Source organism: Cyprinus carpio, unplaced genomic scaffold (genome assembly GCF_018340385.1).
Source record: "Cyprinus carpio isolate SPL01 unplaced genomic scaffold, ASM1834038v1 S000006823, whole genome shotgun sequence".
In the NCBI taxonomy this organism is placed as follows: Eukaryota; Metazoa; Chordata; class Actinopteri; order Cypriniformes; family Cyprinidae; genus Cyprinus; species Cyprinus carpio.
Window position 1 is genome coordinate 42,363 of NW_024879402.1, and position 20,171 is coordinate 62,533.

Here is a 20,171-nt window from a genome sequence, read left to right on the forward strand (position 1 = left end):
GAAGGGAGCCAGGTAGCAAATAAAAAGGATGTAGCCTGGATAGCTACTCTCATTACAGCTCAGAACTCTGACATCAACACATGCCTAGAATCGTCACACCATGGTTTACTGTCAACAATACATCAAAGTGAGTTACAGAGAGCACAGAAAGAAGATCCTGCTATTTGAGGACATATTCAAACTTAAAGAAAACAACCAAACTCTCACCAGTGAAGTCAGAAGAGGGTTACAGGGCCCAGCCAAGAAATTATTACATGAGTGGCAAAAACTGCACGTTGAAAATGGCTTGCTGTATCGAAGGACCACTCATCAGAAACAACTGGTCTTACCTGCTGAATTTAAAAAGAAGGTCCTGAAGCATCTTCATGATGACATGGGTCACGTGGGCACAGAAAGGGTGATACATCTGGCAAGAGAGAGATTTTATTGGCCATATATGAAAATGGACATTGAACATTATGTTACCAGAAGATGTTCATGCATTAAGCAAAGGAAGCCTGTTACCAATGAGACAGCTCCAATGGGAAGCATTACAACTACTTTTCCTCTTGAACTAATTTCCATAGATTATCTACACTTGGATAGAAGTAAAGGTGGTTTTAAGTACATACTGGTTGTAGTTGATCACTTTACCAGGTATGCTCAAGCCTATGCAACCAAGAACAAGGCTGGAAGAACAGCAGCAGAAAAGATATTCAATGATTTTATTCCACGCTTTGGATATCCAAATAAATTACATCACGACCAAGGAAGAGAGTTTGAGAATGAACTGTTCAAGACCTTGAATAGACTGTCTGGAGTTGGACATTCAAGGACCACACCCTATCACCCCCAAGGTAACCCAGCTGAGCGATTCAATAGGACTCTCTTACAAATGCTGAGAGAACACTCCAAGAGAAGGAAAAGGAGAACTGGAAAGAACATCTAGCATGTGTTGTCCATGCTTAAAACTGCACGAGACATGAGGCAACTGGATTTTCACCCTTCTACTTAATGTTTGGTCGATCTCCTCGTCTGCCAGTCGATTTACTGTTTGGATTGAACTCAGAAGAAACAGATGAGTCTCCAACAAGATATGCGGATAAATGGGCTGCACGAATGGAAGAAGCATACAGAATTGCAAGTGGAAACAGTAAACTGTCTAGTGAAAAAGGAAAAAAATATTATGACCGTCAGTCAAGGGGAATCACTCTGCACCCTGGAGACAGAGTTCTTGTCCAGAATATGATGAGAAAAAGGTGGACCAGAAAAACTTAAGTCTTACTGGGAGAAACAAATCTACATCGTTAAAGAACAACTAAATAACAGCCCAGTATATAGAGTCAGTCCAGAAAATGATACGTCAAAAATTCGTACTCTACACAGAAATCTGCTACACCTTGTAAATGACTTACCTGTTGACCTACCTGTTCCGTCACCTGTATTGGAGATGCCAGCTGCAGCAAGAAAGGGGAACAACAGAAAGACGAGGTCTAAAACAAAGAGAGGTACTTCATCAAACAGTGATATGACTGATTCTGAAGAAGAAAATACATACTACTGGATAAGGATACCAGAGAGTACACCAAAAAGAGATAAAAATGTACAACCTATGTTGTCAAAGGAGAGAGAGCCAACTTACCAAGGATCGTCTGAAAGACTTACACTTCCCAGTCTCAGAGGACCTATAAGTGGAAAGAGACAAAGCAAACAAAAAAGAGCAATCTACAGAAACATAAAAAGATGAGGAAAATCTACCTGCAGAAACACAAGCAGATGAAGAATACTTAACTGTAGATGAGGATACCAATCATACTAGAGAGCATCCATGAAAAAAATGGAGGCATTCCTGTTGTCCAAACTAACTCTCACCACAACTATACAAAATCCCCCTTCAATACAACCCAGAAGATCTACAAGACATCAAAGACCAGCACAGAGACTTACCTACTCACATTTAGGTCAGCCATCATTACAGACACACACAGCAGTTAACACTTTAGGGTTTTATGGGACACCAGCCATGCCAGCAAGCAGTTATTCACACTACTACACTTCTCCAACACCAATATACATACCATCATTCTACATAACTGCTCCTTTCATACCATATCAGACAATGCCACCATTATTTGCCTATTGAGAAAAGGAACCGACAAGTTAATATGGTTATTTAAGGAATATTTGGAGGCATTAGCTTCTTTGTTGGGGAGAGTGTGACCACCCTACATATAGTTTGGGTCACATATTAAATTATTTATATATATTTCCTTTTTATTTTTACAAATGTTCATTTCTATTTACATGTATATATAAGTTTTTATTTTAATTGCTTAAAATATATGATGAGTTTTGCAACTGAATAGTTCAGCTGCATTTTCTGAACTCTGGGTGGCAGTTGAGAGAGTAGAGTTACCATGACGACTGCAGCGCATCCTCAGACAACAAAGAGGACCATTAAGGAAACAACTAACTCTTGTCTCTCTCTCTCATTTAATGTCAAGGTTAGTTAAATTAATTAAATTCATACCAAACTGTAATTTACATGTTTTTAATGTCCAAATAATTTGTTTCAATTGATGATTTATTTTATTAATAATTTTAAGACACTTACAGTATGTCATAGAAAAGTTTACTCATGTAACACTATCACTTACCTGAAATAAGTTACTCACTTGAGTTGTTTACTTAAGATACTTAACATTACCTGAATTCAGGCCAGTTTTAAGAATTAGGGCATTCCTGTACATTTGGTTAAGGTTGTTATCATTTATTTATTTATTTATTGTTTATTTGATCTATACAGTGTGTATTATTTTTGTACCAAACATGTTTATGAATCATTTTGTGATTCAAAGTGTCTTACTGACTCTGAAATGCAAATTTGTATGTGTATTAAAAGACAACAAAGAGGACCGTTAAGGAAACAACTAACTCTTGTCTCTCTCTCTCATTTAATGTCAAGTTGATTACTGCTTACAGTCTTCCCGACTGCCCGGGACCTGTAACATATTTTTTTTATATTATTTGATGTCACAGCAATACTGAGTTTACTGCATAGGAACACTAGTCCTTCGAAGTACTTTTTAGAAGTCGCTAGATTAGTAGGATGGTGTGATGAAAATTGCTTAATTTTAAATGAAACGAAGACTGTCGAAATGATCTTCAACCATAGATCTGTAGGGGATCGCAGTCCTGTAACAATACATGGAAAATTAATAGATCGGGTTTCATTTCATAAATACTTGGGTGTTTGTTTGGGCAATTTATGTTGGTCTACTCACATCAATATTCTGTTTTTGTTTTGGTTTGGTTTAGTTTTTTTATTTCTTTGTTGTTTGTTTGTGAGATTTATGTTGGTTTTATTTCTGTTATTTTTGTATTTTGGTGTTGTGTAAGTTATATTAAAATCGAAACTTGTTTGACTTGTACATACTTGTTTTAATGATGGTTGGATGAAAATCGAAACTTGTTTGACTTGTACATACTGCTTTAAAAACTGTGGGAAGCAAAACAAACTTTTCAGGAGATTTGGTATATTTGGGAAGCAAAACAAACTTTTCAGGAGATGTACGAGGTATCGGTTTTAAGACAAGCTAAGAAAACTGTTGCCGATGATACACATACTTTATATGAGAACTTTAGTATGTTACCCTCAGGTAGACGCTTAAGGATTTTGATATGTAAATCAAATTGCTACAAAAATTATTTTGTGCCAACTTTGGTGAATTTATTGAATAGAGACTTGCAAAGATGAGGTGGTTGTTCAGAACATTGAAACATTTCCCAGAAAATGGGATAATAAAGTATATTCTATTCTATAGATGTTGCTGTATGTTGACTGCTCGAGTGTACATGAAATTAAATATACAGTTTCCACAAAAATACATCTAAAGTAAAAGTATGTTAAAGTGTCTGACCTGTGATGAATGGAGATGTAGAAATATCCAGAATCTGAATAGAAATAAAGATCCACGGTGAAGATCTCAGTCTGTGATGGAGTGAGTTTGTTAAGACACTGCTGATTCATCAGTCAGTGGGTTGTTATATTATATCCGCCCTCATTGTTGTGTGTAGCATTTGTCTCTAAGACTAACCCTTGTACAACAGTTGTACCAGAAATTCCCCTTTTTCTTTTAGACTGTATGTACAAGAAGGGGAAAAATGAGCTGCAGAAACAGAAAACCTTTCTTTGTAATAAATCTGTTTCACTCTAGAGATCGAAACTTTAGAGTTCAAAAAATAACTTTTAAGTGCAAAAATGAACTTCTAGCTATCAAAAAGTTGAACTTAAAGGTTCTATAATGATCCACTGGTTATTTGGCAGTTATTTTAAGAATCTTTGTTGTGCTAAAAGTTTTATATTAGAACCTAGCATATTTAAGGTTCTTTCATGAACCTTTTCTAAGATGTACTGTAAAGACTAGACTGAGTAAAGTTAGAACACCATTTGCTTAATTGTTACATTAGTAAATTACTAATTTACATACTCGGTATTAATGAATTTACTTCAGTTACTAATTGTGATGTCAGATGCAGTTGTGGCAACATTGTTGATACAATGTGTTTTATCTGTACCCATGACCACCTCACACATCTCTGAACTGCACAGTTGTGCATTTTTAGAACACAAATTAAAAATCACAAAAAACAAAGTTCAGTTTTATGTTCATAAATGAACAAGAAGCTATTCTGTGTTAAATGAAGAGGGTGGAGTGAAATTCTTACCCCTAAAAATAAACTTTTTTGTTCGATAGGCTATCTTCATTACAGCCGTACATCCTTTAAAGTTTCCCCATACCACATTCAACCTTCAAATCTCAGATAGCATACTAATTCAGCTCAGAACATGACAAGTGACAAAAGCGAATTATTTTAAATGAACCTGGTTGGCAAAACACCTTTTAGACATGATCAGCTGGGGCACATGTTTATTGAGGAACACCATTATGTCATTCTGTAAAACTCCTTCAAATGTGAAACATATCTATATTTGTTGTGTAAGGTTTCATCAGCAAGATTCTTTTTTTCTTCTTAGTAATTGTTTTATTATCATCATCATCATCATCATCATCATCATTATTACTATTATTATTATTATTATTATTATTATTATATTGTTTCGTTTTTGTTTTTAGAATAAATAAAATCAAAACAAACGCATTTAAACCAGGGCGGTTTCTGGGCTTAATACGCAAGGTGCGTAACGTAAACTATGACCTGTGTGTTACATAATGAATAAATGACGACGTGCCACAGAATTGTTTAAAATTAAACACACACGATGTTGATGAGGCCACAACATTAAGTCAGTTTACCGCTTCAGAGTTAATTATTCCGCATATACCATGGTTACTAAAACACCTCAAGACCTTTTCTCAGATTTTATTTCAAGATCTTTTTTTAAAGATTTTAGCCTGCTGGTTACAAGAGCACTCGTGTATTGATTGTTTTCACCAACAGAGGGCGCTGCGAGCTACACCGATTGCTTGGACATGTGCTGCTACTTCAATCATGAAGAACTGAACCTGGACGACAGCTATGTTGAATTAAAATAATACTGTTTGTATGTACTTTATAACTGCCTTTATAACTCTAACTTTATAAATATAATTTTATGAATCCTGTTGTTTTAACAGAGACTGAAATTGTTGGAGACACTTTAATGAACCTAACTGACACTACGAAAGCTTAAATATTGAAGGATTAAGTTACATTTATAAGATTACAAGAAAACCTAAAGACTGAGATGCCAGCAAGACCACAGACACCACGAGTAAGTTACTATTCTACACGTGTTTACTAATTATTATTAACTATTGTAATTATTTAATGGGATGTACGGAAGAACTTAGTGACTTTTATATTTTCTCATATTTATGCATTTGGTTGTTATTACAAAGCAACTTTATTGCATTCCCATTTTTAATGGGATGCTCAATTAGCAGTGATGCTCAGGTGCATGTTTAGCCGAATTATATTGTTATCTTTGCAAATCATTGAGCTGTTTTTACCATACTAACATGCACCTTTCTGCAAACTTTTTTGTAGGACTTCCTGTTGATATTTCACCTGGATCAATCTCAAGACAACATATTACATATTGCTTGTTTGTAGCAATAATAATAATAAAAATAATAATAATAAAAAAGAGATTGTTTCTTTTAACAGGACAAAGCAAACAAGATCAAAAACAATTCAAGGTCTGTTTGATTAGATGTGCACATATACATGGTAATTTTCATGCAGTAAGTTTATAATTTTAGAGAATGATGAGGGTACAAATGTTTTTCTCTATTTTCCGGTATGCAGCAGGTGAACACAACAAGGTATCTTCAGCCCTTGTTACCAAATACCAGTTCTTGAGAGAAATGACTGGCAGAGGATGTGCTTAAAAAAAAATTAAAAAGAAAAGAAAGATCACCTTTGATTAATGTTGAAGAAAAAAAAAGACATTTGTTGCAGGTTCAGCAAAGTAAGAAAATAGACAATTTTACCAGGAGTCCATCAGAAATATGGCAACCATTGTAACCATTGTAGGTTTGCTAAAAATAAAGTGACACTTCAATACTTGCATTTCTATTATCCTGTAAGAATGTTTCATGTATGTTTATTTTTTATTTTGCAGATGGAGGATCTGTCTGGCCAAGATTTGTGTCAAAAGAGGCCAAGGTCAGTTGGGTTGAGAGTCACAGACAGAGTCTAGCGGCACAAACAGTGATCAACGAGCGCCAAGAAGAGCAGCTGGGGGAGATATTGTTACTGAGATGGATGAAGAAAAACAAATCTGCATTGATTTGGCACACAAAGGTAATAAATCACTGATTTGAATGAACAGTAAAGCTAAGAATCACAATGATCAGGAACATAGTATGCCATATTCAGTGTAACACATTTTAAATTAAAGGTCTCAGTGGTTGCTGCTGTCCTCTGAGATCTCTTTATGTCATCAGTGATGTGAGTGTATTTGTATCCATAATATCTAAATCTATAATTTTTGTCAACCCCTTCTCTTGGTTATGATTTCTTCTAAACATTTGTTGATGGATACACCCAATCCTGTGCTGTTTATAAAGGGACATTCCTTGGATGCAGAGTCTCTTTTAGAAATAATGATGGAAGGGGATCTGTGAAGCAGATGATGTGAACACAGCTCTACACTTCTTCATCAACACTGAATATGCTTCAAAGTTGAGAGACACCCTGACATTTACTGAAGACTGTTTGATGTATTATAATGCCACAACCAATATGCCACCCACAATGGCCAATTTGATATATTTTACTTGATTAAATTAATGTTTATGTATATAAAGGCATGATATTTTTTGTTGTTTATTTATGTGTTTGTTTGTTTGTTTGTAATACATATTTATGGATGATTGTTGTTTATTTATTTGTGTTTGTTGGTTTGTTTGTAATACATATTTATGTATTAAACAGTTTACGGACAATCATGTGTTCTGTCTTTATAGTGAAATTGAATAAGTAATGTATAATAATAATAATAATAATAATAACAACAACACCAACAATAATAATACTAATGTTATTGCTATCTAGAAAAAGGTTCAAAAAGGAACTGATGAGGGTCATTAATGCACCTTTAAGTGAAGGTTCCAATTAGAACCTTTTCAAAAAGGTTAAAATATAAACCTTTAAGGTTCCCCCACAGTTGCAATCTTCAGGAACCTCAAAAGGTTCATTTTTGAACCTTTTCTTTTAAGAGTGTTGCAGCCCTACAGAATGCAGTGCCTCAAAAGTTCATTATTATTTTAATTCTTTGGCCTCTGATTAGTCTCTTTTTTATATTCAGGAGTGCATGAACAATGATATTTTATAATGTACACAAATACAATAAGTGAAAGAAACCACAGATTTCTTTTTTGATATTATAAATAAATCAACCTGAAAATTAGTAATAAAGAAACCACCAGCAAGTGTGTTAGGATGTTGAAGAAATTCTTTTAGGATTCTTTGTGTGGAGACAAACAACAACTGACAAAGAAACTGACCAAAATTTTTTAGCTTAAAATGGATTAGAATGGCCGAAATAACAGGTGATGAATATGAATGTTCATATATTCATAACCATGCTGAAAATCAGACAATATTGTTAGTTGATGCTATAACTGTCTAGCTAATTAGCGAGCTACTAGTGGCAAATGGCTTTGTACATAGTGAAAAAAAGATGTATTTTGCATTAAACAGGTTGTTTTTGAAAGTTGGTGCTTGAAAAAGCTGCTCTTCATTTTCATTGATAATTGCAGTGTTAATAATTTTAGTTACAGGCTTATAATTCATTGTATAAAATAATAGACTTGTTTTAAAAGACCTTTTTAAAAACATTTTCAATGAGGAGTAAGCTAATAGCCTAATCTTTTATCAACCTCACAGCGTCTCTGTTATGCAGTGATGCGCTATGGATTATTGAGGGGCAAATTAATTGTAATTTAATAATAAAAGTAACCTAATAATAATAACAGACCTAATAATAATAAGAATGTAACATGCCTTCATTAATTGGAAATGCCAAACCCTCTTAATATTGCCAATATTTGATGCTTTTGACAATATCTCTGGCTATACACTCTTAAAAATAAAGGTGCTGTACAGTGATGCCATAGAAGAACCCTTTTCTCTAAATGCTTCCATAAAGAACCTTTAACATCTGAAGAACCTTTCAGTTTCACGAAAGCTTCTTTGTGGCGAAAGAAGGTTCTTCAGATTATAAAAAGGTAAGAAAGAGATCTTTTTAAAAAAGAATGACTTTTCACTTTACACCTACCTTTGACTAGGCATGAGATTTAGTAAGATTTTAAGATTTAGGGCCCTATTTTAACGATCTAAGTGCATGGTCTAAAGTGCACGGCGCAGTTGTGTTTAGGGGATGTCTGAATCCTCTTTTGCTAGTTTAAGGATGGGAAAAATTGTCGGCGCGCCCAGCACATGGTCTAAAAAGGTTGTCCCTATTCTCTTTATGAGTCATGGGTGTGTTTTGGGCGTGACGTGACAAACTAATCAGAGTCTCATCTCCCATTCCCTTTAAAAGCCATTACTCTCGTGCCATGGCAGATTCGCTATTTACATGGCGGAATTTACATGCAGAAAAACTGAACGCTTTTCTCGTGAGGGCACGGATCTGCTCATGCGTGTAGTTCTGATACATGCAGATGTGGTAAAGTAGAAAAATACATGCAATGAATAAGAAAAGCACTCTCCTCATGCCTGTTCAATAGTGTTAAAACGTTAGATATTGAACTGTTATTTTGTTTAATTGTTTATATGTAGTGTAAAATGTAATGTTCCTGTTCTGAAAATTGATTCATGAAGACATGCACAACCTGTAAAACAGGGATTAACTCATCTGGCTAAGTTGCGAACAGCTAAAAGTCCTAGATATGAGGCGCATGCGTGTTTCACTTAATGTTGTACCATGCACACAAGTGAAGACAGCATCTCTGATAAGCTGTTCATGTTTGTACTTTCAGTTTTGGGATCTCTCAGTAAAGAACTTAAATTTCATCACGTTCGGGGGTCGGTGTGATTACTCGAATTGTGCTACACAAAGACCATCCATTATGACATGTAGACATTTTTATCGAGTCTCAGGCCGGCAGTCCCTTGTTTTAAGTCCAATAGGACAAAGAACTCTTTTATACCAAGTGCAATTCGGTTGCTAAATTTGCATAATTCTTGATCTAGATGAGTAGTATTGTAACAGTGTTTTTAATTAGTAGTTTGTATTGTTTATTCGTATGTTTTTTTTTGTGTTTTTTACCTGTGCCACCTGTGTGTTTACCTGGCTGTAAGACAAGTTTCTCTTAGGGGACAATAAACTGAAACTGAACTGAATGTTTTGAGGTGTACCACACACCACCATCATGCCTACCAAGTTCTTAAACAGGCACCTTTTTCTGCATATCCGTCTTCCATGAAAGCAGTATAATCTGTATGAAATGCAAAGGAAATTCCGAAAAGATTCTGCAGGTTTAAACCTCTCTGTTCTGCCACTATTCTGTTATTTGGAAGGACCATATCCTTATTCCTGAGTAGCAAACCAATGCAGTAATGACCATCTTTCAGTTTTACAGACTGAGACACCATATTCATGAACTGAATATCTTCTTTAGACATTGCAACCAGTTCATCCTGAGCATTTTCAGGGAAATCAGTCTTAAACTCTTGTTTCCAAAGCTCCTCCATTTTAATGACAGAGATCTTGTTCACAGTCACCTGAGCCTGGTCATCACAGAACGTTCCATACTTTTCCATTCCTTTAAGAGGTCCATTCACCGTACATCCAAGTATGGTTTTAACCGCATATGGTCCATTCCTTTGACCACGAACAACCTGCCACGGCTCCAGTGCCTCTGGTATATTTGCTCCAATCAAGAGTTCAACTCCAGCTTCGATTGAGGGCAAAGATATATGATTTAAGTAAGGCCATTGAACAAGTAGCTCTGCGTGGGAATATTAGCCTTAGATACTGGCATGCTTTTCTGGGTAAACACTTCAGGCAAAAGACAATAGTGCATTTGATCCAGTCCAGCTACTTCTAAATCTTTGACGACATAACTGGAAACCAGTTTGTCTTGATTCATGGTTTTAAGTAGTATATTCAGTTTTTTGCCAGACAGAGTGAGCTTATTCATGAGACTTTCAGTATGACGATGTACTGCCTGGATCTAAGAAGGCATAAGTTTCCACAATCTTGGTTCCATTCTTAGCTTTAACACATACCGGAAGAATGGACAAAGCACAAGCATCTTCACCGGCCCCAGTAAGACCACTTGACTGAACCGAGATCAGAGCATTACCCACTGCTTGCTTTGGCTCCTCCGTTCTATCTTGCCGGAAAACATGAAGAATACTAGAGTGTTTAAAGCCACACAATCTGCATGTAATTTGCTTCTTATAAACTCTACTAATATGGCCTGTGCGTAAACAGCCAAAACAGATTCCTTTTTTCTCCAGAAAATCCATCTTTTCTTTATGGGTTTTTTTTGTTAAGCACAGTATAGGAATTCAAGAAATGTTCTTCACCACAACAAAGACAGGATACACATTTATTAGTTTTCCTAATGTCTTCCATTCCTGTTACAGTGACAGTGGTGGCAAAACTACTTCCTTGAGGCTTAGAACGAATCAAGCTTCGACCTCCCAGAGGAGCCTCAACAATATTTCCAAACACAGGATGAATAGCTGATTTCTACAAAATCCACGATGTCTTTTACATGTTGCTGGTTCATTACGTTTTCCAACGCTACTGCTCTCCATTTGTCTCTGAGCTTAAAGGGCAATTTAGAAAGAATAATTGGCATTTTAGTTACCAAGTTTAACTCTTTCATATAACGAACATCCTCCATGGCATTACAGCAAGCTCTAAGGAAAAGATGATAATCTTGCAAAGCCTTTGAGTCCTCAGGTCTTCTGGACTTCCAAGAGAGCACTTTGTCCATGTATGCTGAAGATATTTTGACTTCATTTTCAAAGTGTTCCTTAAGTAAGGCCTTGGCTTTCAAGTAACCCTGCTTAGAAGCCATATGTTGACAACTTCTGACAAGTTCTCTTGGTTGACCTCGGGTATACTGCTCAAGAAAATAGAAACAGTCACCATAATTGTTTGCCCTTTTTTACACAACCTCCTCAAATGATCGTATGAAGCATTGATATTGCAAAGGATCTCCATCAAAGGATACAATATCCCTGTGACGAAGTAATGAAATATTGCATTTTTGTACCAACATAGTAGTGATTTCATTTTGTTTTTCCATAAGATGCAATATATTTCCTTGTTCTCCATGAGTTGGCTGTCTTGAAACAGGTGCATCGCTACCATGGTTACGGGGTAGCTGTGCATTAATTGATGCAGTTGACTGTAAGGGTGTTATGGACCTTGGGTTGTAGCACAGGTAAAGCTGAGAATTAGTTTCCTTATTTCTTGCACCTCTTGTCGAATTGTTAACAGGCAGAGACTGTGACTCAACATGTGTGTCAACTTGAACTGATGCAACTTCTATTTTGAGGAAGGCCATCTAGCAATAAACATCTGCCACAGACATCAGTTCATTTCCATGCTGTTTTGTGTATCTTAGCAGAGTGATTGAAACCCCACATTATAAAATGAGGAAGTTTGTAGTTTTTCAGGAAGTGCCCTGTCTGCACAAGGTGCTGTGTTGTACATGTTAGGACTGTGGGAACGCTTCTGTGCGTGGACCAGGTTTGCACACACTGTGAGCATCAGAACACTTGGACAAGTCAGCCATATGTCGCAAACATACCTGCAGGAAATATCCAGCTGTCTGCAGCTGTAATTTTTAGTGGAGCCTCCTTCTTGCAAGTGGAAAGGGCAAGGCACTTTTTCTTTACACACCTATGAAACCTCTGTGCCAGCTGTAATATGACTAACTTTCCTTTTTCTTTGTGTCTTCTTGTTAATTACATTTACATTTACATTTAGTCATTTAGCAGACGCTTTTATCCAAAGCGTGTTGAAAATGGGGGCAATGGAAGAAAACAAAAGAGCAATGATATGTAAGTGCTATAACAAGTCTCAGTTAACCTAAACACAGTACACGTAGCAAGGGCTTTTAAATAATATAATAAATAAAAAGAAAACAGATAGAATAGAAAAAGAATAGAGCAAGCTAGTGATAGAGGTCTTTTTTATAATTGTATAATAAATGAAAAGATTAGAAAGGTAGTTACATTTTTTTTTTTTTTTAATAGAATTAGAATAGTGAGGGAAAAAGTTAGAGGGTCAAATAAAGATGGAAGAGATGTGTTTTAAGCCGATTCTTGAAGATTGCTAAGGACTCAGCTGTTTGGATTGAGTTGGGCAGGTCATTCCACCAGGAATTAAATAATTCAATTATTAATTATTAATAATTAATAATATTAATTATTGTTAATAAAACAGGAATTAGTCACACGACCTTCCTGAAACACGAACGGAATTTACTTTTCCCCACAATAATCCTGTTGTAATAAAATAAGAATTAGTCTCACAACCTTACTGAAACACCAACGGAATTTACTTTTCCCCACAATAATCTGGCTGTGGAATGTTCATCAAGGTAGAGTTATTTCAGAGGCCATCAACAGTGGAGAGACTGGAGAGTGGAGGGTTTTGGGCAGTGACATGCGAGCAGACTCTCCTGGTATGTGCAATTTACTAAAAATATTATGTTATGCAGTGTGGCACATTTTTCAAAGTTAAACAACCAAAAATATTAATCTTCTGATGATTAATTATTCAGGGCACTGTGCACTGGATAATAGACATTCAGCTTATTTAGGTATTATTTTGTTTTGTTTATGAATGTAAATTCGGTGCTAACATAAACATGTATGGTATTATTCTGAGACATTTTCCGAAGTAGTCACTACTTTTCAAGAACATAACATAAATTGTTCTGTTTTTAAAGCGCAATGAGGTCGGTAACAGCCAACGCATGGAAAAAGAGGGATTGCAGCGATGCCTGAGACAGCTGGAGCAGAGAGGGCTCCGTGTTCAGAAGATTGTCACGGATAGGCTTCCTGCTGTTCCTCAGGGACAGCAGACCGGGTGTTGTGCACAAGTTCAAAAGGTTTGCTTTGTAATAGAACTATGATGTGTGGTTTCAAGGGCTTTTTGTCTTCATGATTAAGAGAGAAGCATTGAAACTAATTATTCAACAAACAGCTCTTTTTCATCATTCTGCTCTTCACGGCTTTTCTCAGTCAGCTTCTCAGCTGATAGAAGACTGGGTACAAGGCTGTTAACAGGTTTTGTGTATTAGACAATTTTGCTGATTAGTTGTTCTGTTACCAGATAAAACAGATATTTACTGGCAGGATCTGGCGTCCGGGGCTGGCTATTCTGATATTTCTGTTAATAACATTCAGTATACCTGTTCTCTTATAAAATGTACAATAAACACAAAAATAGTACATTTAAGATACATAGAATCAAACATGACTGTTACTGCACAGAAAAACTCCTTCGGTATCAAATATGCACCATAACACATTTCCATCAGAGCTGTGTTCACTGTTAGGCCTCAGCATGCTTTTTACAGTTACATTTATTTATTGAAACTTTGCCCAACAATGTAGAGCAAATGAAAATACATTTTAAACAAAAATGTTTCTAAAAGGTTAATCTGCCGTTTGGGTAAAGTGCGGTATTTGAAACAAAATTCAAAATTATTTGTTGGATTTTCCCCATGATGAAGATAAGGATAAACAGTTTGGTCATAATGTTAATAATGTTATTTTATTGTCAGACTTTATATTGGAGCAATATGATGGTTTATATATCTATATATATATATATATATATATATATATATATATATATATATATATATATATATATATATATATGATTTATGACAATATTTCCTCTCTATATTATGCACTTACATCAAAAGGGACATTTTATAGGTCTGTTTGCATCAAGAGAGACTGTAAAGAAAGTTTACAGATTTTATTAGTTGATTTGATTTCTCAAAACATCCTTAATATTCGTGAATCAGATAGTGTGTTGCACTAAACAGTCTGTACAAACAGCACCTCTGGAAAAGTCTGGAAAAAGCTTATAACATCAACATCTTTCATCAGCTCATTTTTTCAAAAGTATTAATGTCATATCAGTGGCATCAGAATGAATACTTGTGTCACTGATCTCAATCAAGATATTAACATGTTCAGCCGTGTTGTCAGTATAACAGTGTCTGTCAGTGTTTTCTGATGTAAACTCTGGCTGTGGTTTTGATGACAATAATTGAAATACACGAGGCTGGAAGCTGTCTTCATGGTAAGTCAGTTTTCATCAGTGCAAAGTACAGTAGGTCAGATACTGATAGCAAGAGAGACTGGACAGGATTCACAGTTACACTGTTACTGTAAGTCTGTCAGCAAATTACAGTACAGTGACATTGCAATACAGAAAAGACTATTACAGCAATACAAAACTGGTACTGTAAACACTTAGAACTGTACATGTAACACTATACAGCACCTTTACATACAAGCAACATGCAAATATGATGTCAAATAATGTTATTTCAGCATATATATATTACAATTAATTAAGGCCAGTCATCTGAGCCATAAATGACAGAAATGCTCTTTCACAGTGTATTATATAAAAATGAATGGCATGAATATGCGTATATCTTTGTGAGTGCATGAGTCATGTAATGGAGCGCCGTCTGTTCAGATAGGTTCACGCGTCCAGGTTCTGTTGTAAGCTCCAGCACCACCATGAACTCACACATGACAAGTGGTTTGAGAATGGATAAAAATTATGCAGATTAGTTTTGCATAACTCAGTCGTACAAACAAAATAGTTGCTGCATTCTTTTAGAATAGACTGAAAAGATGAGTAATGAATGCATGTACAGTAAACAGTATGGAGGGGTACGAAAATAGACAGAGATATATCCACATTATTTTGCAACACGGAATTAAGCAATTTTCTGTGAATGTGCAATTCTTTATTTTCATTAGCTTCTATATGGAAATAAATATGATTAGAGTGCTGTAAACGGTAAAGATATTCACACTACAGACCGGTGTTTTATAATTATGACAATACATTAAAATAACATGGCAAGCAATACAGCAGTTGTTTCTGAACGCTGACCCTCGAGGTGCACTTCCTGCAGAGTTGAGCTCCAGCCCTTCTGAACTCTGACCCTCGAGGTGCACTTCGTTCTGAAGGATCGCTAGAAAGTCACAGGCAGGTGAGTTTGATCAGGGTTGGAGCTCAACTCTGCAGGAAAGTGGATCCCGAGGGCCAGAGTTGAGAATCTCTGCAATACAGTACTGGTTTTTGCAATGTCAGGCAGCAAAACGAGCTAAAAATAACTGGAACTGTACAACAGCGGAAGCCCAGATACTGGCTATTTACATTTAATAACAAACAGTCACACCTGCATTTCTGTTAGAATTAAATAAGGTGGATAGAATCTCTTAAATTAAATCACAATATACAGAAATACAAAAACACAAATAGTAAATAAAAAATGCATGAAATATGAGGCAGCACAAACTGAAACTCATATTTTGTCAAAGGAAAAAAAGAAGCTCTGTGTGATGCAGATGTGAAAATGATCACATAAAGTGCAGCTCCAGATCAATAAAACGGTTCTCAGATACAGATCTGAGAAAGAAACGGTTCATTGGTCTGTTAGTTTGTGATCAGATGAGTCTGAAAACAGTCCTGGAGCTGAAGAGACTGTATTCTGAGTGATGGAGTCTGTGATGATGAAGATGATGATGATGATGATCAGGTCTTCTGCTGCTGGTGTCTCAGTGATGTTGTGTGTTCTTGAGAACATGCTGAAGCACTTTTGACATCAGAATGAAACTTTACCTGCCCGTCTGGATCACGAGAGACTAGAAATCACAAATATAAACAGTACATATCAGATTGCTTGTTCCACATATACATTGTTTGAATTTATTGATAGTTTGTTCTTGATCAATAATACATGTCAATTAAACAATCACACATCTGTTTAATTAATCTGTGACTGCAGAAAGTCTGAAGAATCCGTCTGAATGTGAACAAACACTTACAGAATGGCTTTAACATCTTCATACTGTCACATCTATCAAGTCTCTGTCTGCTTTTCTCTTGAGATCCAGTGGTCTGTGTTTCATTTCTGTCCTCCATTTTTCTATCTTTGTCCTGTTGGTTTTTGCTTGTCTGTGGTTTCTGATGGCAGTTTTCTATGTGTTTTTTCCTTTATACACTCCATTTGAATCTGTTAAATCAGTTTAATTACATTAAATTACAATTAAGTCAAGGTACAGCAGTTTCAGATCATATCACGTGACTACATCAAATCATTTCCTGATGAAGCAGCTGTGTGATCTCAGTGCGATTAGAAGATTCCCTTAAATATTCATGATGTCTGATGTTTATCTTTTCACACTTATTTCACTGCAGCTCCATCTGACAAACTTTACAAGGTTCAGTTTTTCACTGTTCTGTGTAATAATGCATTTCCTCCTAATTTCTAATTTGAACAATAAAACAAGAATTATATATATATTATATATATCGGCGTTAACGTGCTGCGTTAACGTGAGACTCTTATTGGGAAGAAAAAAAATATCGCCGTTAATCTATTCTCAAAGTTGGGTTGGGAGCTGGGTCTATACTACGCAAGCTATGATGACTTTCACTGTGATAGTTCAGCACTGTAGGGGGCGAGAACGAGTCTTCGAACCTGTGTGTATGCCTACTGAGAAATTACCAAGCTTCCCAAAAAAAAACTCGACAAGACTCACGCCTGTTTCACACATACTCTGTCTGCAGTGCGTATGCAGTCCGTGTGCGTTACGTGTGTGGTGCAGAAGCAGGTAAAATAACTGTCTATGTGCAGAAGCAGCACGGACTCATTGTGCTTTCACACAGGACGCGTTTGCAGTCCGCTACTGATCCGCGGCTGTTTAGTCCACAAACACAACATTTGTTCATTATTCTATATTTCAAACCATGTTAAAAAAAAAAAAAATAATGTGACTCTTATCACAGACCAGTAACAATCTTTCATAATCATATAGACATTAGTTTAAACGTAATAAATATAAACAACATATTATTCATGCATTTTACTTCTAGGTTTGTATAATAAGCTGATCAAGCAAGGCGGCAAAACATTTAAACACAACAATTAGCCTACTTTTCTTGTTGGGATATCGCAAATATTTAAAATAGAAGCACCACTGACAGAAACAGTCGACTCTCGTGCCTTTTGCATTTAAATCTTTATTACAAGCAATCGCACGGTTCTTAATGAACTTTTTTTTCCTGCTTCCATAAAAGTGCATAGGCCTGTCATGTTGCCTCGTTTATCTAAAGGTGCTCTTTTTCTTGTTTTAAACCTAGCCAAAAACTCATGTGTTATGTGTGAAACACAGTAGGCTTTAATTAGTATTCATTTATTGTGAAATTACTGCATTTCCGTGTCAATTCATGTTAATTTTTACCGCGAACAATGCGCTGTCATTTTAATTCAACGCGTGCAGCACAGCAAAAATAGACTCGGTTACGTAAACGCTCCTGGAACGCACTGACGGACCACAACCGCGTGAACGCTGGAATCCGTTAACATGGGTGCGTAAAAAAATACGCACTGCAGACGGAGTATGTGTGAAACAGGCGTAAGGTTGTTTGCACCTTGTGCAATGCGGAATTAGTTTACTGTAGGAGTTCTTCTAGTCTCAAGTACCACCTAAACGCAAAGCATCCCTTAGCTAATGCGGAAGATGCCGGGGCCAAGCAATGTAGCGCAGGATAAGAGTCGTCGTCAAACTACTATGTTTGAGTGCAGCACAGCTTTATCAGTACTAACAAGTACATCTTATTGAACATAATTTGAATGCCTTCGGCAGAATTCAAATAAGACATTTTAATCTAGATTAATCTAGATTAATTCCAAGATTACAGTGAGATTAATCTAGATTAAAAAAAATTAATATATGCCCACCACTAATATATATATATATATATATATATATATATATATATATATATATATATATATATATATATATAATAAAAACAATCTACGTTATATTATATTATTACAAGCATTCAATAATGTGGCAGCTATTAAAACATTTCTGATAAAATTGCAAATAATCCAGTCACCATATGAAAATAAAGCTGCTCATTCAACAGGCAATAATTAAAAGAAATGTACCTGTGAGAAGAGGAGAAATGCAGAATGATCCAGAATGTTTATAAAATCCTGCTGAATCTACATTAAGAAAAAGTCCTGAAGAAATAAAGATCCACAGTGAGTCCTGCTGTCCCGGCCATCAGCAGCTGAAGAGAGCTCCGTTTGCACTTCAAGCTGACACAGGTGTGCTCTTTGTACTGTGCAGGTGTGGGGCGGGGTTTTTTATTTTACTTTTACTTTTCAGTGCTTTTGGCAGTGGCGGATCATGGCATGGGCAATATATGCGGGTACCCAGGGCCGTAGCTGGCGTTTGTGGGGCCCCGGTGCAGGTTGTAACATTGTGAGATTAGTCCATGCGACATATTTGTATGTTTTTTCTATTTATTTATTTGTGCTATTTACGCAATGTTTTATTCAAGTTTGTGTCCAGGTACAGAAACCGAATAATTAAATGTAAAGTAGCACTGCTTAAGTCTTCACTGTAAAAAATAAATATACAATCAAACCAAAATTTATTCAGACACCTAAAACATTTCTCACATTACCACAGTTTATTTGCTATAGTTTAGAAAATGGTAATAAAATATGACAAGAACTCAAAGTTAAACTGTCTAAGAACAAATTCATCTTGATAATGTTAGATAACTTTGATAGAAATGTATGTAATGGACTACAATCAACCAAAACTTCAGACAGCTGTTAGTATGACAATATTTACACATCTATCAATACTTTGTTGACTAATTTACCCCAAAAAAAAAATGCTTAATTTTGTTCAGTCTGGTGTGAAAAGTTAGCATTAGCAATTCAGGAAAAAACATAAACAAAACATGGTCAGGTCAAAGTGTCTGAATATTTTTTTTTAATCAGTTTCACTAGTTCACTGTATGAAGAATTTTTGGGTATATGTCACAGTTCGCTTATTTTGCTATATACTCACTTTCATAAATTATAGTGTCCTGCACCTACTAGTAATAGTAAAAAAAAAAAAAAATAATAATCAAACATTATATCTGGCGTCTGAATAATTGTTGGTTTTGACTGCATTAATTCTTGTTAAAACTACAAAGTAATTCTGTCGAGAGCAGTGAGTAATTTTCTTTCTTTTATTTTCTTGGATTAACATTACAGCAGCTATAGGTAAATTAGGCGCGGTCACTTTAAGAGACAATGAATGCATCCAACATAATACACATACGATTTTTTTTCTCCACTGTTTACTTTCACTTAAGACATAACCAATATTTTTTTTTCGAACATACCTTTCTAAGATGGATATTTTGACATATGCTGTATGTATTTGTCATACAAGAGCAAAAAGAGGCAAATTCGGTGTTCAAGCGTTTTGAGAAGCCTCTCTCTGCGTGAGCCCTGAACACCAGAACACCGCGGGTGCTGAATTGGGCTCTTTCACATCCTTTTCTGTTTATTTTAAACTGCGATTTGTATTTGTTCGTTCAGGTGCAGGAGGAAGTGCGAGGAGAACTTCACAATGGATAGCTCGGT

General features: G+C 35.7%; 1 long non-coding RNA gene across 1 annotated transcript; it reads right to left on the reverse strand.

Moving 5' to 3' along the window:
* Positions 1-15,855: 15,855 nt before the first annotated feature.
* Positions 15,856-18,818, reverse strand: LOC122145020. The gene is made up of 3 exons (XR_006160037.1): positions 18,687-18,818; positions 16,552-16,739; positions 15,856-16,368 (listed from the first exon to the last, which is right to left on the reverse strand). It is a non-coding gene; the product is annotated as an uncharacterized LOC122145020 (long non-coding RNA).
* Between the last annotated feature and the right edge of the window lie 1,353 nt (positions 18,819-20,171).